This window comes from Peromyscus eremicus, chromosome 10 (genome assembly GCF_949786415.1).
Source record: "Peromyscus eremicus chromosome 10, PerEre_H2_v1, whole genome shotgun sequence".
NCBI lineage: Eukaryota > Metazoa > Chordata > Mammalia > Rodentia > Cricetidae > Peromyscus > Peromyscus eremicus.
In genome coordinates, this window is record NC_081426.1 from 82295254 (window position 1) to 82312142 (window position 16889).

Here is a 16889-nt window from a genome sequence, read left to right on the forward strand (position 1 = left end):
TCAGTTGTGAACCTGATGATATCTGGAATCCCTTAGGAGACAGATCCCAGGGCATGCCAGTGAGGGATTGTCTTGATTAGACTAATTAAGGTGGGATGACTCACCCATGGACGGCACCATTCCCCGGCTGGGGTCTTTGACTGTAGAAAAAAAGAGCATACAAATGTCCACCTGCCCTCTGCTGCTATACTGTGGATGTGATGTGACCAGCAGCCTTAAGAGCCGGCTGGCTTGACTCTCCTGCCATTGTGGGCTGCTTTCTGAACTGTAAGCCAAAACAAACCTTTTCTCCCTTCAGTTGCTGTTGTTGGGGTATTTTATCACAGCAACAGAAGAAACCAAGACACTTATTTCAGCTTCAGTGAAATTATGATTCTCCCAAACAATTTAGTTCTGACTTAATCTAACCATCTTTAGCATTCAAGCTTTTTCCACAGAAGATAACGTGTTCCTTCAATGATATCTTTAAACTGATTTTTTTATTTCCCAAAAATATTTATTTAGCCTCGAACCATATATCTATCATCTGTCTATAGACACAATGTCCTAACTATTAAAACTGATGTAAAATATTCAGAAATTAGTTTGACATGCTATACCTGGGATGGTGCAACGGTTAAGAGAACTGACTAGCCTTCAGAGGGCTAGAGGACCAGGGTTCAATTCCCAGCATCTCCAAGGCAGCTCACAATTGTGTGTAACTCCAGTTCCAGGGAATCTGGCATCCTCTGCTGGCCTCCATGGGGCACTACATGCATGTGGCATACATGCATACATAGTGCAGGCAAAACACTCACAAACATAAAATAAAATCAATAAATTTTTGATTTTATAGAAAATTCTTATATTTTGTCTATATCTTTAAAGCATATTAAAAGTTCCTACTGATGTCCCCACTAATAACTACAAACAACTTTTAATAACTTCATCCTTGGGATTAGCACATACTAATCATTCATATAAAGTTATTGTTAAAATTCAAAGGTATGTAATCCACAATGCAAAGGAAGAACAAACTAGAAAACCAAGAATTAAAAACTATATGAAACAAAGCCACAGTTGTTCTCTGTGCGGATTGGATCTAGACTCGATTAAGAGACCCTCTGGGTTGTCTGCGAAGGCATTTCCAGGAAGGACTGAGTAAAGGGAGAGGAGTCATTTAAAGAGCCTGCCCCACAGTGGGTGGCACCTTCCAGCTGTGGTCCAGATCTAAAGAGTCACAGGACAAGCCAGGCCACCTGCTTCCCCTCCTTTGCTTTTGGATGGTAGCCATTGCCATCAGAGCCCATCTTCAGCCTCACAATGTGAACTTCCAGCTGCTCCAGGAATCCCCCATGCCTTCAAGCCAGAATGGGATTGCTGAGACATCCAGCGTCCTAGACGGAGAACGACCTGGTTCTTAGCAACTTCAGTGTGCAGTAGCCATTGCTGGGTTACCCAGTGTGTAGCATGAAAGCCAACCTAATAAATTTCCTTTCATAGCATATAGCCATCCCGTTGGTCTGTTTTTCTGGAGAATCTTAGCTAATACCTCCCCTAAATGTGTTTTGTAGAGTTTGAAGCCCCCTTTCCCTATTCAGGAATCCCATCAAGATTCCACAAAGCATATCATTGTGATGTCACCCCACAGTAACTTCTTGGTAATAACAGGTTCTCATATTATGTTTTTCATGGTCTTTATAGTTTTGAAGAGCACTTATAAGAAAGTAATTTTCATTCGCTTGCTAACTAGCCATCTACATTTGCACATGTTATTTGATTCCAAAATTGCCATTGACGGGAAATAAAAGCAAAACTAGACAGCTGGGATCATAAATAACTAACGAACTTCTTACCACAAAGGAAACAATCAGCAATACGAGGAGACAACCAACAAAATGGGAAAAATATTTCACGGCCATTCACCTGGCAAAGGACTGACACCCAGATATATGCAAGCAGCTCAGAAAATGTAACAAGAAAGTCACTAGTCCAATTAAAGCATGAGCAAATGACTTGAGTAGACATTTCCCCCAAAATGAAATACAAATAGTTAATAATATATGAAAATGTTCAATATTATTAGCTATCAAAGCAATATAAAGCAAAACCACAACTGGGTATCATCTTACCCTAGCTAGAATGGTTATTAAAAAATATGCAAATTAAAAAATTACAAATGCTGGTGAGGCTGAGGAACAAAAGAAAGCATCATAGTCACTAGTGAGGATAGACATTAGTCCAACCACCATAGTTGGACTTTTCCCACCTCTAAATACTCCACATATAGTCCCATCAGTGACTAAGAGATGTTCTAACAGAGGAAACTGAGGGGAGGGGCTACAGGCATCTAGCCCACAGATGGTATTTTGGAATTTTGAATTATACACACATAACTTGGTCACTTTTTTTCTTTTTGGTAGACTTTTTTAAAAAAAACAGTTTAGATTTACCCAGAAATTACAAAAACATCAAAGAAAATTTCTACATCTCCCAAGTCCAGTTTCTCCTACTAATAATGCCTCACCTTAGTATTGACAGCTTTTCAAACTTGTTAGGTCTTTTATTGAATATTCCTCCAGGTGGCTCTCCTTTGCCCTTCTCATAGTTAGATAAGGCTTATAGACACGGAGGCAGAAGGCTTCAATACTGAGGAATCATATCACACCATAAGATGGCTACAAAATGTGAGCATAACTGATACTGACCTGATCACCCAGATGTGATCATTTTGTCAGGTTTTTCTATTTCCAAGTCACTTGACTCCTGCTTGCTGTCCCAGTGTTGCATTCTGTAGGACATTCTCTAGGTCCAACCTGTCCTTGAGGGGTGCAGACAGTTGTCTCTCTTGTTTGAGGGTGGAGTATCTAGACACATTTGAATTATTTTTGCAAATATATATATATATATATATATATATATATATATATATATATATATATATATTCTTATTGTTCCAGCGTGTATTTGTAATAGAGCACTCATCAATTTATCTTACTCTTAGGTTATAACCTGAGACAGCATGGCTCTCTGTCACCAGCTGCTGAACACCACCTCCTTCCTTGCTCTCGGTTGCAGTCACATGTGGATCACAGGCCTCATTGGAGGGATACTCCAGCTAGAAGCAGCATGTTTGTAAAAAGATAATCAAGGCATGGCTACAAAAAGGCAGCTGAGAGAGTATAGGGGCTGAGAGAAACATCAGTGATTTCTTTTCCGTATAACTGTTTAAGGCGGGGATACCAGGAGTTATGGTGTTGCACACTTAGCATCATGTCCCAGCCTACTGAAACTTAAAAACACAAACAACACAAGAGAGGAAAGGCAGTGAAAGGAAGTCGTTATAAAGACCAAGCAGCTCCAACAACATGACAAGATCCAGAAAATAAAGATGGTAACTCTCATATTTTTCTCTATTGTGTTATGAATGTGTGTGTGTGTGTATGCATGTGTAAAGCAAATCCCTTTGTCTTTTCTTATGTAACATAAAATAGGTTGACTTTATACCATTAGTACTTACTTAATTTTTATTTTATACTCTAGAATTTAAATTACAGGATATTGTAAAATAAAAGAATAATAGCACTTAAGGCCTTTGCATCTTCTGTGGAAGACTGTATTTTCTTTTGTATGCTTAACATTATCATGTTAAGGAAAAGTGTGACCCATTATCACTGTGTGGAAACAATATGGTGATTAAACAGGCTTTCAGAATTGTGTGTAGAGTGTCAGCTTAACAAGGAGTGGAACCGTGATAGCGGATTTCACATGTCAACAGGGTCCAGCAATCACACAAGACAATTTTACGGAAGAAGCTTGAGGGCAATGTACATCAGACATGTTCACATTCAATTCTCAGATGGCAATTCAAGGGAAGTAGGAAACATGATGCAGTTGTGCCGAAGGAATAGGGAAGAAAGGGTTTGGCGAAAACAAAGTCTCTGCCATTGTCAGCAGGAGAAATGAAAAGTATGTGAACACATACCCGCTGGATAATAGCATTGGTTTATCTTAAAAAAAAAAAAAAAAACTGCCTCCAGAGAAAACTATGTTCTTGTTGATGTTTGCTGTAGGCCAGAATTTTAATACACATATCACATAATATGTATAAATTTCTTTGTAAACTATAAAACTGAAATGGTATGCTTATTTCTCATTTTAACTTCTTGCATTAAAAAAGCACCCCACATATCGAAAATGCACTGGTCTTACCAATCACAACTGACTTAGTATTTATCAGTTCTATTATTTTACCTTGACATTAATATACAACTGCCCACTGTTGTCAGGCACAAGTTAGAATGAAGTTGTTACTTAATTTTCATAGCCCCAAGGGTGAGGAGAAATAAGTATAGGTTACAGAACAGCACTAGACAATATAATCTCATGGATGCCTTTAATGGTATAAAGGAGGATCTGTATGGAAAAGCAGGATCATCAGAGTTTAAAATGGAAAGCGCTGAGGAAAACTAGGAGCTGGAATTTTTAAAGTTTTATAAAACATTAATAAGATTATCACTTTTATTCTCTGTTAATATGTACATAATAACTCACATGATAAAATGCATGACTACTTCTAAAATATTTCTTTCAATTACGATAAAAGTAAAACTTTAAGAAATAAACATTAAACAAAATTTATTTTTAATTGAAAAATGTCTCTCTTGACTTCCATTAAAAGTGTTGCATATTCAAAAAAAACAAAAAAGTTACATATTATAAGCTATGAAATATTATAGTTTAAAAAAATCTTGCATTAGGTGCTCAATATTATAAATTCACTGATACCAAATTACTGGGGGTCTTATTGTCCTTTGGTGGAGTAGGCTGCTACCTCAAGTCTATGATTTCAGAGATAAACAAGCTACGCCCTGTAGCTAGAGTTTTCCTGCCTGGCCCACAGTCAGGACAAATCTCTCTCACCTGCCAGTCCCACAGCTGCTCAGACCCGACCAAGTAAACACAGAGATTTATATTGGTTACAAACTGTATGGCCATGGCAGGCTTCTTGCTAACTGTTCTTACAGCTTCAATTAATCCATTTCCATAAATCTATACCTTGCCACATGGCTCATGGCTTACCGGCATCTTCACATGCTGTTTTTCAACGTGGCGGCTGGCAGTGTCTCTTTGACTCAGCCTTCCACTTCCCAGCTTTATTCTCCTCCTTGTCCTGCCTATACTTACTGCCTGGCCACTGGCCAATCAGTGATTTATTTATTGACCAATCAGCAACACACTTGACATACAGACCATCCCACAGCACTTCCTCTTTTCTTTTCTTTTTTTTTTTTTTTCAAAAAAGGAAGGTTTTAACTTTAACAAAGTAAAATTAAATATAATTCAGGAGTTTGGGCGTAACTTCTCTTACTACTTCCTGCTGGAGGGGGGCGCTGTATCTTATGGGGACACAAAGAAAATTTTAGGATTATGGAGCAGTCCATGAGGCTGTATCATCTGAGCCAGATGTCTTCAAACCATTCTGGATGTTGGATCATCTGGGCCATGGTGTCATTGGAGACCTTTCAGGGGGTCTTGGCTGGTCAAACCTGATGTATCTTAATCTGGAACAAATCCATAGCCTCTGGCTTTCTGTGGGAACAAAAGAGACTCTTTTCCAAAGCAACATATCCTTATATCCAAATTTTGAAGTCAAGATATCTTTAAAATATGCATATTGGTTTAACTCAGCTTCCTTTACAATCAAATATCTGTCTGCAGTTAAGAATCCCAAAAACAACACAATCCAGATTCTATGTGTAATATTCATCTTTACGTGGCTTATTTTTTATATTAATTTTACTGTCTCTTTAAAGACTTTATTTTTTAAAACTATGTATTCGTTTATATAACTGTATATATCACCTTTTTTGTCTCTTTCAAGCCTACGTATCTTTTACACACATTGTAAACTATTACATCTGAATCTGTCTTATTGTGAATCTATTGCTTTAAACTGCAGCAGCTGTGGCTGCTGGCTCTGCCCACCTCAGCTTCCCAACATGGCTACGCTTACCATCAGCTCTGGGAGCTATCGTGGGTCTATGCTTTTATCCAAGCAGTGTGTAGCCCAGAAACCTCTTTTTTTGTTTTGTACTAGCAAAGGCTAAATCCACCATGCAGCTTAATGTGCCATTGCAGAGGCCTCATTCCCGCCATACAGCAGGTCGAGGGTGCATGCTAGGAACCCACAAGTAGCTCAAACCAGCAGCTGCCGCTCATTTGAGAGAGACAATTAGGAACTGTTTTTAGCTCTGTTTTAGAATCTTTTTTCTCAGTTTTTAGGTGAAAACTCTTGCCCCACATTGGGCGCCATTTGTAGCTAGAGTTTTCCTGCCTGGCCCACAGTCAGGACAAATCTCTATCACCTGCCAGTCCCACAGCTGCTCAGACCCGACCAAGTAAACACAGAGACTTATATTGGTTACAAACTGTATGGCCGTGGCAGGCTTCTTGCTAACTGTTCTTACAGCTTCACTTAATCCATTTCCATTAATCTATACCTTGCCACATGGCTCGTGGCTTACCGGCATCTTCACATGCTGTTTCTCATCGTGGTGGCTGGCAGTGTCTCTCTGACTCAGCCTTCCACTTCCCAGCTTTATTCTCCTCCTTGTCCCGCCTATACTTCCTGCCTGGCCACTGGCCAATCAGTGATTTATTTATTGACCAATCAGCAACACACTTGACATACAGACCATCCCACAGCAACGCCCCACAAGATTTGCTGAAATCTCCTTTAATTTACCAAGAGTCTTCATTAAGTAAAGAGCCCTAAGACACTGTGCAGACAGTCGTTACCTGAGAGAGCTAACTGGTTATAGCACTGGTACCCTCCAGCATCTCAATGTAGATCGACACACAGTCCAGGGTTGCTGCTGCTCTCTAAAGACTACTTCCTGGCTAGGACAGAAGAACAAGCTTCCCTGTGGGCTGGGTAAGCTATGGAAGCAAACAGCAATGTTTGGAAGCTAACTACAAATGTGGCATGACCAGCCTGCATTCAAGATGGTAACAACATACATTCTAATTATGGAAGCCTCCAGGTACTGATCCACTTTTCTTCCTAGCCTGAGTTGGAATGCAGGATTTCCACACTGGAGATATGATACACTACCAATCTGACTACGATCAAACAGTATTCAATGCTCTTAAAAATACCAGGCCAGGGTAAGTAGGATGGCTCTCTGGGTAAGGGTACTTGTTGCCAAGCCTGAGCACTTGAGTTCAACCACCAGAACTCACATAGTAGCAGGAAAGAACCAACTACAAGTTGGTCTTGGACCTTCATAAGCCCAGCGTGGCTTGCGCACACACAGCCTAAAGGTTAGGAATTTAAATAAATAAATAAATAAATAAATAAATAAATAAATAAATGAAATCCTAGATGAATCTAGGCTAAGGGTATTCTAATGCCAGATAAATGGAATCTAGAAAACTTACTAGCAATGAGCAGAGTGGGTAATTCTTTCTCCAGTGGGAAGCAAGACTTCTGAAAACTTTGTAAGCAAAGTTTGGAAAGTGCACTACACCTCCTAACTTCTAGATTAGCTCTCAAGTAAGAGAAACGTACCTCAGAGGTGTAAATGTAGGAACAAGAGAGACAATGCTACGTCAGCATACTCCTGGCCAATTAAATTGTTGAAGCCATTGTGTCAACATTTGATTATTCAGGAAATTTTCCTAGAAAACATACAATGAGCCCGGCCCAGTGACATGGAATGGGCACTTAACCGTTTCTCTTGCCTCTCCTCTTAGTCATTTGCTAATTTTTAAAAATCTTGTACGTGGGGCACACAGTGACCACATGAATGTAGTGCCCACAGAAGCCGGAGGTGTCAAATCTCTTGGAGGAAGAGTTACACAGGATTGTGAACCACCTGATAGGGGTGCTGGGAACTGGACCTCCTGTCATCCGCGGTCGCGGTACATCCGGTAATCCTTTTCCCCAGGCCCTTCTGACTCACATCCTAATTCTGTCATCTAAACTTTATCACACAGATTTCAGGAGAAAGTAATGGGGCCAACTCCAAGGACATCTGTCACCTAGCTAGGGGTAAAACTGCCCTATCTGGTCTGCCTTCGCCCTGTGTCGTTTCCGCCCTGTGTCTCATCCTGGAACTGTGGTGCTTCAAAGTTCTCCAAATGAGTATGCACTGCCACAAGAAAACAGCCTTGCTGGCACCTCTGGTTCTCCACCTCTTACCAAAGTGACCCAGTTGTGAATCTGAGGGTTCCATTTGCCCTTGGGTCATGGCAGCAATCCTCTTTGCGGATGAAGCATGAAGGAATGTATCAGGAACTGCCTTGTCAGGGTTTAAAGTTCAAATAATCCTCATGAGCTAGTGTGTGTGAACACTTGGTTCCCAGCTTATGGTGCTGTTTGGAACCTTTTGACTTAGGTTTTAGCTGGTTAGTGCAGGCTAGGTTGTTGAGAGCTAAGGGTTATATTCTGGTCCTACTTTGATCCTGAGCTTTCAATTTTCTCTTTGCCATCAGTTGCTGCCTCAATCTCCCATCACCATGTACTGAACCATTTCAGCCACCATGCCTTCCCCACCTTGATGGACTCTATTGTACCGTTGAATTATGAGCTTCCCTTGAATTCCTGCTGCCTGACATCCTGTCACACAACACAAAAGGGAACTAACACACCCCTGCAGGTTAACATACATAACTAGCAATTGGTCCATGAGAATTATAATGAATCTCATGATAAAAACAACTGGGAAGAGGTTTTAGACAATACCATCATATATGCACTAAAGTCCTAACTATGAAAAGCAAGTTATAAAATAAGCATAGAGCAGTCTTAAAACTTAAATATTGAGTAAGGTCACAGGCTTGGTTCAGATCTTTGGGCTGTTTATAATGAGTTATGTGACCTTGGATGAGTTACTTAGCTTTTCCAACCCGAATGCCCACATTTTCAAGTAGAAAATTATAGTGTTCTTGTAAAATTTAAGTGGAACATTCCTAAGGCATGCACCATGGTGCTTGGCTCATTGCATTCAAATTTCAATATGTGGTGACAGTCAAGATAACCTTACAGTTATCCCTAGATCCATCACAACCGTAGCAACCTTTGGAACAGCAGAGAATGAGGAACAAGTTGTTAGAAAAGGGTGAGATGGGCACTCTTTGAGACTCTTGGGCCCCCAAAATAAATTTCACATGAAAGGGGAGACGGAGATTGAAGTGGAATGATTTCAGGAGATGTCTCAGAAGCAAGTGCTCAGATGAGGAGCATCCTCCTGACCTAAGTACTGTCAATGCAAAGTTGTCAGGGTAAGAAAGACTTTACTCCTATCTATGCCCCTATATTCCAGTTTACCAAATACATAGACAAGTGGTGGTGGTGCACGTCTTTAATCCCCGCATTCAGGAGGCAGAGACAGGTGGATCTCTGTGAGTTCATGGCCCAGCCTGGTCTACAGAATGAGTTCCAGGACAGCCAGAGCAGTTACACAGATAAACTCCATCTGTAAAAAAGAAAGCTGTGTTTATTCTAGAAATAGTGTTTTTGTTTATCTTAACTATTTAATAGGTCACTTTCACAGGTTGAGGAAGACTTTCCTCAGATAAGGATACATGAGTGTATTTATTAACTTTAAATCACTATAATGAAACCCTGGAGGTAATTCATTCATAAAGAAATAGAAAGTTCTATTTTAGTTCATAGCTATGGAGATTCCACTCCAAGATCAAATGGCTCCATTGCTTAAGGCCTGTGGTGATCATAGCTTGACATGGAGAGGACACATTGCACAACAAACCACTCACCTCATAAGGCAAGAAACAAAGAAAGAGGAAGAGACGAGGGTATTACAACCTCCTTCAAGGGCATGGTCCCCATAGTCCAAGAATCTTCCTCTAGTCTCTGCTGCCCAGGCTCTACTGCTACCAATAGCACCTCTATGGAGACCAAGAATATAATAATGCATAAGTCTGGGAGATGTTGTGTAGCTAGAGTTTTCCTGCCTGACCCACAGTCAGGACAAATCTCTGTCACCCGCCAGTCCTACAGCCTCTCAGACCTGACCAAGTAAACACAGAGACTTATATTGGTTACAAACTGTATGGCCGTGGCAGGCTTCTTGCTAACTGTTCTTATAGCTTAAATTAATCCATTTCCATTAATCTATACCTTGCCACATGGCTCGTGGCTTACCGGCATCTTCACATGCTGTTTCTCATCGTGGTGGCTGGCAGTGTCTCTCTGACTCAGCCTTCCACTTCCCAGCTTTATTCTCCTCCTTGTCCCGCCTACTCTTCCTGCCTAGCCAATGGCCAATCAGTATTTTATTTATTGACTAAATAGCAACACATTTGCCATACAGAACATCCCACAGCACTTCCCCCCCCCCTTTTTTTTTTCAAAAAGGAAGGTTTTAACCTTAACAAAGTAAAATTACATATAATTTGGGAATTTGGGCATAGCTTCTCTTACTACTTCCTGCTGGAGGGGGGTGCTGTATCTTATGAGGATACAAAGAAAATTTTAGGATTATGGAATAGTCCGTGAGGCTGTATCATCTGAGCCAGTTGCCTTGAAACCATTCTGGATGTTGGATCATCTGGGCCATGGTATCATCAGAGACCTTTCAGGGGGTCTTGGCTGGTCAAACCTGATGTATCTTAATCTGGAACAAATCCATAGCCTTTGGCTTTCTGTGGGAACAAAAGCAGAGTCTCCTTTCCAAAGCAACATATCCTTATATCCAAATTTTGAAGTCAAGGTACCTTTAAAATATACATTTTGGCATAACTCAACAGCTTTTACAATCAAATGTTTTTCTGCAGTTAAAAATCCCAAAGACAACACAATCCAGATTCTCTGTGTAATATCCATTTTTACATGGCTTATTTTTTATACTACCTTTACTGTCTCTTTAAAGACTTTATTTTTTAAAACTATGTATTTGTTTCTATAACTCTATATATCACCTTTTTTGTCTCTTTCAAGCCTACGTATCTTTTACACACATTGTAAACTATTACATCTGAATCTGTCTTATTGTGAATCTACTACTTTAAACTGCAGCAGCTGTGGCTGCTGGCTCTGCCCACCTCAGCTTCCCAACATGGCTACATTTACCACCAGCTCTGGGAGCTATCGTGGGTCTATGCTTTTATCCAAGCAGCATGTAGCCCAGAAACCTCTTTTTTTTTTTTTTTGTTTTGTATTAGCAAAGTCTAAATCCACCATGCAGCTTAGTGTGCCACTTGCAGAGGCCTCATTCCCGCCAAACTGCAGGTCGAGTGCACACGCTAGGAACCAGCCAGTAGCTCAAACCGGCAGCTGCCACTCATTTGAGAGAGACAATTAGGAACTGTTTTTAGCTCCATTTTAGAATCTTTTTTTCTCAGGTTTTAGGTGGAAACTCTTGCCACCACGTTGGATGCCATTTGTAGCTAGAGTTTTCCTGCCTGACCCACAGTCAGGACAAATCTCTGTCACCCGCCAGTCCTACAGCCTCTCAGACCTGACCAAGTAAACACAGAGACATATATTGGTTACAAACTGTATGGCTGTGGCAGGCTTCTTGCTAACTGTTCTTATAGCTTAAATTAATCCATTTCCATTAATCTATACTTTGCCACATGGCTCGTGGCTTACCGGCATCTTCACATGCTGTTTCTCATCGTGGTGGCTGGCAGTGTCTCTCTGACTCAGCCTTCCACTTCCCAGCTTTATTCTCCTCCTTGTCCCGCCTACACTTCCTGCCTAGCCAATGGCCAATCAGTATTTTATTTATTGACTAATTAGCAACACATTTGCCATACAGAACATCCCACAGCAATGTTGATTCAAACCATAGTAATGAAACTCTCATTACTCTGCTAAAATAAGAGCTGGGTGTTTACTGATGCTCACTATGTACCAGAAATCCTTCTACACACTTTATATACATTAACTTTAAAACCCACATTCAGTATTTTGTGAACTATGTTCTCTTGTTATACTCATTTCACATTCTCATTCAAGGCAAGCAGAACACAGAAGTTGAGTGATATGCACAAAGTCACACGTAACAGGTGGCAGAGCTATCATGCTATATTCAAGTTCTGCACTCTCGCTGCACTCTTCAGATCCAATGGAATTTCCAGAAACTGACTTTGAGGAGTTAAACACTAGTGGGGGGAGGGAGTAAGATAAGGTCAGTCTTTTTTTATTTTACTGTTACGTAATTTTTCCCACAGAGTAAAACCAAGTGGGCAAGAAAAACACCTGGAGAGACGTGAAAACGCAGGATGAGAGGGGAGACCTTGAGACTTCTCCATGCCTTTGATGATGCTGAATGCTGTAATTTCATCCTGATTGCATCCCAAGACACCAGGGGCCAGGGGCAGCTCAGGGTGATCTAGTGAAGTCAGGACTGAAGGACTGTAGAACAGGAGATGTATTTTTAATGATCTACAAAGAGAAGAATACATTATCTTGTAGATGATGGACTGTAGAACTTATCAGGCCTGAGAGACTTCTTGTCCCTGAAATACTCCTTTTTATATGTTTAGCTTTCAACAGAGAAGACAGGAGCAAGGAGGGAAGATCTGTCGCATGGAAAATGAATCACACTGTTACCTGTCAGTCCCAAAGGCTGCAGTGACTACCTAAGGGTGAGAGGCAGGAGAATTTTAGATTCACTATAAGAAAGAACAGTCTAAGATGCTAATAACAGAATATGTTTCTGAAGAACACAGTAATTTCTTCGCCCTGGATGTGTACATACTGTGCATTGCAAAGGAAATTCAAATTATTTCATCCCTCTAATCTGGAGACCCCAAAATTCAAAGACTGGATGACCTCAAAAAGCCTCTTCTCAGCACCCAAATGCTCACACAACATAGTAAGATTTGTCCCTTCAGTATCATTTTAAAGTGACCAGATGGTCACTAAAAAGTCATCTACCATAAAATTAGACATTAAGAAATGATATAGGGTTTGCTGGTGTTGCTGGAGAGGGCTGTCCACAGGGAGGATGCTGGGGTAGGTGGGGGTGGGGAGTGGAGTGGGTCTTGTGGGAACAGAGTCCAGTGGGTGGCAGAGGTGGTGATGCGGCCTGCCCATAAGTCTCTCACCTGCTGGCTGGCTACTAGGGTCTGCATCAGAACAGTGGGGTTCCACTAGAGTTGGGGGCAGGGTCCAGCTGCCTTGCTGGGGCTGAGATGGGAGGGGGAGGGGCATAGGATATGCCCTGAGGCTTAGAGCCTGGAGGTTTGGACTGTTCAGCTGGAGGACCAGTCACTTACCTCTTCTTCCAACTGGTGTAAGTGTTAATTGTGCTTATGTTGGAGAGGATGTGGAGCAAGGGGAACACTCCTCCACTGCTGGTGGAAGTGCAAACTGGTACCGCCACTTTGGAAATCAGTATGGCGGTTTCTCAGAAAAAAATGGGAATCTACCAAAATTGGGCATATACCCAAAAGATGCTCAATCATACCATAAGGACACTTACTCAACTATGTTCATAGCAGCATTATTCATAATAGCCAGAACCTGGAAGCAACCTAGATGCCTCTCAACCATAGAATGAATAAGGAAAATGTGGCACATTTACATAATGAAGTCTTACTCAGCTGTAAAAAACAATGGCCTCATGAAATTTGCAGGCAAATGGATGCAACTAGAAAAAAGTCATTCTGAGTGAGATAACCAAGACCCAGAAAGACAAACAGGCCATGTACTCACTCATAGGTGGATATTAGGAGTAAAGTCTGTACAGAATAACCAACCTACAATCCACAGCCCCAGAGAGACTAGATAACAAAGAGGGCCCAAAGAGGGATGCATAGATTTCCCCAGGAAGGAGAAATAGAAGAGATTTCCTGGGTAAACTAGGGGTGAGGTGAGGGGGAAAAGGGGGAATGGGAATTTGAGGGAGCAGGTTGGGTGTGGGAAGCAGGCTGGAGACAGGACTGAGGGGAGAGTAAGTAAAGAGGCATCTTGATGGGGGGCCATTTCAGGGTTAGGGAGAAACCTGGTACCAAGGAAAGTCCCAGGAATCCACAAGGATGGCCCCAGTTAAGACTCCTAGCAATAGTAGAGAGGGTGCCTGAACTGGCCACCTACTGCAATCAGGTTGGTGACTACCCTAATTGTCATCAGAGAGCCTTTACCCAGTAACTACTGGTAGCAGATGCAGAGATCCATAGTCAAACATTGGACTGAAGTCTGGGAGTCTTCTTGAAGAAAGGGAGGAAAGATTGTGGGGGTGGTGCATGCCAACAAGGTCATGACGGAGGAACCCACAGAGACAGCTGACCTGAGCTCATGGGAGCACATGGACTCTGGATCAACGGTTAAGAAGCCTGCATGGGATGGACCTAAGCCCTCTGCATATGTGTGACCCTGTGTTGCTTGGTCTGTTTGTAAGGCTCCTAGCAATGAGATTAGGACCTGTCCCTGGTGCTTAGCTTGCTTTTGGGAACCTGTTCTCCAGCCTTTATGCAGGAAAAGGAGCTCAATCCTACCTCAACTTGATGTGCCACGCTTTGTTCAAGCCCATGGGAGGCCTGCCCCTTTCTGAATAGAGACAGAGGAGGAGTGGATGGGTAGATGGGACTTGGTTGGGGGAGAGAACTGGAGGAGAGAAGGAAGGGGAAACTGTGGTCAGTGTGTAAAATAAATGAAAAAAGTTAATTAAATAAAATAAAATTAAAAAAAGAATATAAATTAATTAAGTAACTTACAAACATCTGAGAATCCCCCCACATTCTAGGCCTCCTCAGATTGCAGCTATAGCACTTTGAGTTCATGGCTCATAATATTTATATGTTCATTTGTTTCCACAGAAATCAAAAAAAAAATCCTAAGTGTATTTATTACAAATCCTGGACTCTTGGTCTCAAAAATGATATGATCTCATAATTTTTGCACTCTGTAGCCTATCAAGAAATTCAAGCTGCTGTCAATTATCAAATCATTCTGATATAATTTGTGTTAAAATTTGACACAGCAGAGATACTATAGATTATCTGGAATATATGTTTAAGTGTGCACCCAAGGGCACAAAATGATTTGACACAGTGATAAGAACATCAGATGGTATCTTCATGGAGCAAATATTCACACAAAAATGAGCTTGGGGGTAGGGTTCCTTTTAGCTATAATCGGTGCCTGGAAAGATGAATGTTGAGCCTGAGATCTCAACTAGACTGGAGAGCTATTGCTGAAAGAGATTTGCAGCTATGATGACAAATGATGTTTACATACCTTCATAACTTTTAAGTGTTGCATCCCTCTTTTAGGGCAAACTATCAAAATGAGCGATCCAACAGCTCTCCTAAAATAATAAATGACCTTCAAATATTCTTAGGTTGAAATTTTAAGTTTTTTCAATCAGTCTTAGAACTGACATAAAGGTCTCAATTTTTTATTTTTTTAATTATTTTGTGTGCACAATTATATGTGTCTGCATGTGGGTGTTCACATGACATGGCACAGGTTTGTAGGTCAGAGGGCAACTTTCAGGAGTAGATTCTCTCTTGTCATTATCAGTCCTGGGGATTGAACTTTGGCCATCAGGCTTGGATGCAAGCAACTTCACCTGCTGTGTCTTTTATGACTGACACACACTAAAAGTATTGACATTTCATTAATAAATACCTTCAGGTCACTCTAGACTTACATGTTGTCATTTCCTGTTACCTCAGGAAAGAGAGAGCAATTATTCCCTCCAAGACAGTATAAGAAACTGAAACATTATTATAAAGAGCTCCCCTCAACCCTCTTGGTCTATGTACTTCCACAATGCCTCTGAGTTTAAGGATGTATTTGCACAGTTGTCGTTCTCAGTCAGCTGCCTTCCGACATCTGAAAGATTTTTCTTCGTGGATCAAAACGAGAGCTCTGCCCGTGATGAGCATCTCCCCTGATTTTACTGAGAAAGTGTTTCCAAATGTGCTAGCATCCGGGAAGAGAATCAAGCTGCCTGCACCAGCTGGAGGGTTGTATGGAATGTCCTGTTAAGAAAGAGGAACAGAAGAAGGCAGGTAAGGATGGAAAGCGTCACCTCTACCCATCCACCTCCTCACAGCCTGGTTTCCTGCTCTATGCTCCACGCCACTGCCTCAGCTTAGATCTTTACATCGCTGCCAGCAATACTCAGCTGACAGACTAGAGATGTGGGAGGATGTCCATGGAGAGGTGATCACATACCAGAGCATGATGGACGCTAGACAAAATGTTGAAACTGGAAAGGGCCAATGGGAGAGAGGGCGAAGAAAAAGGCAGTGGAACAGGGAAAGAAGGAGGGTGGGGAAAAGAAAAAGAAGGAGGAGGTGGAGGAAAGAAAAGGAAAAAATAAAAATGAAGAATAATTGAAAAAATCAAGAACGTCTTTCCTCGTGCCACCTGCCCCTGCGATGTTCTGCGGTGGTCACTCCCTCAATGTGGGATGATCCCTGAGGACCAGCTCCTTCAGCCTTTCTTAGGCCACTGCTCTTTTCCATGGCTTTTGAGATTCCTCCCACTTCCCCCTGATCATAAGCCTTGTCCCCAGTTCAGGCATTTTCCCTTCTTTTGTTGTCTGTTCTCAGGCCAGGGTCACATAACATGCTGACTAGGGTTAATTGCTTCATTAATGCCCTTTACTGATGTGCAGGATTTCCTTTATTACCATCTGTTCAAAGATGAGTTGAATTCATTACTAGGCTTCTGTGCCTGAAGGTCAGCTAGATTTTAAATTATATACCAGGAAATAAAGACTGGAAACAGCCTGTGGCACTGAAGAGAGATTTTCTTTTTCTGAAATGGGGTCAAGATTTATCTCAGTTTATTCCGCTGTGAATATTACAACACACCCTGGATCCAACTTCACCTCCACTCCCCTGATTCTTCCAGCAAAATGCACGTGTGTAACCTGCAGAGACCAGAGTCCTCAGCCCCATGTTCTGGAGTCTCTTCT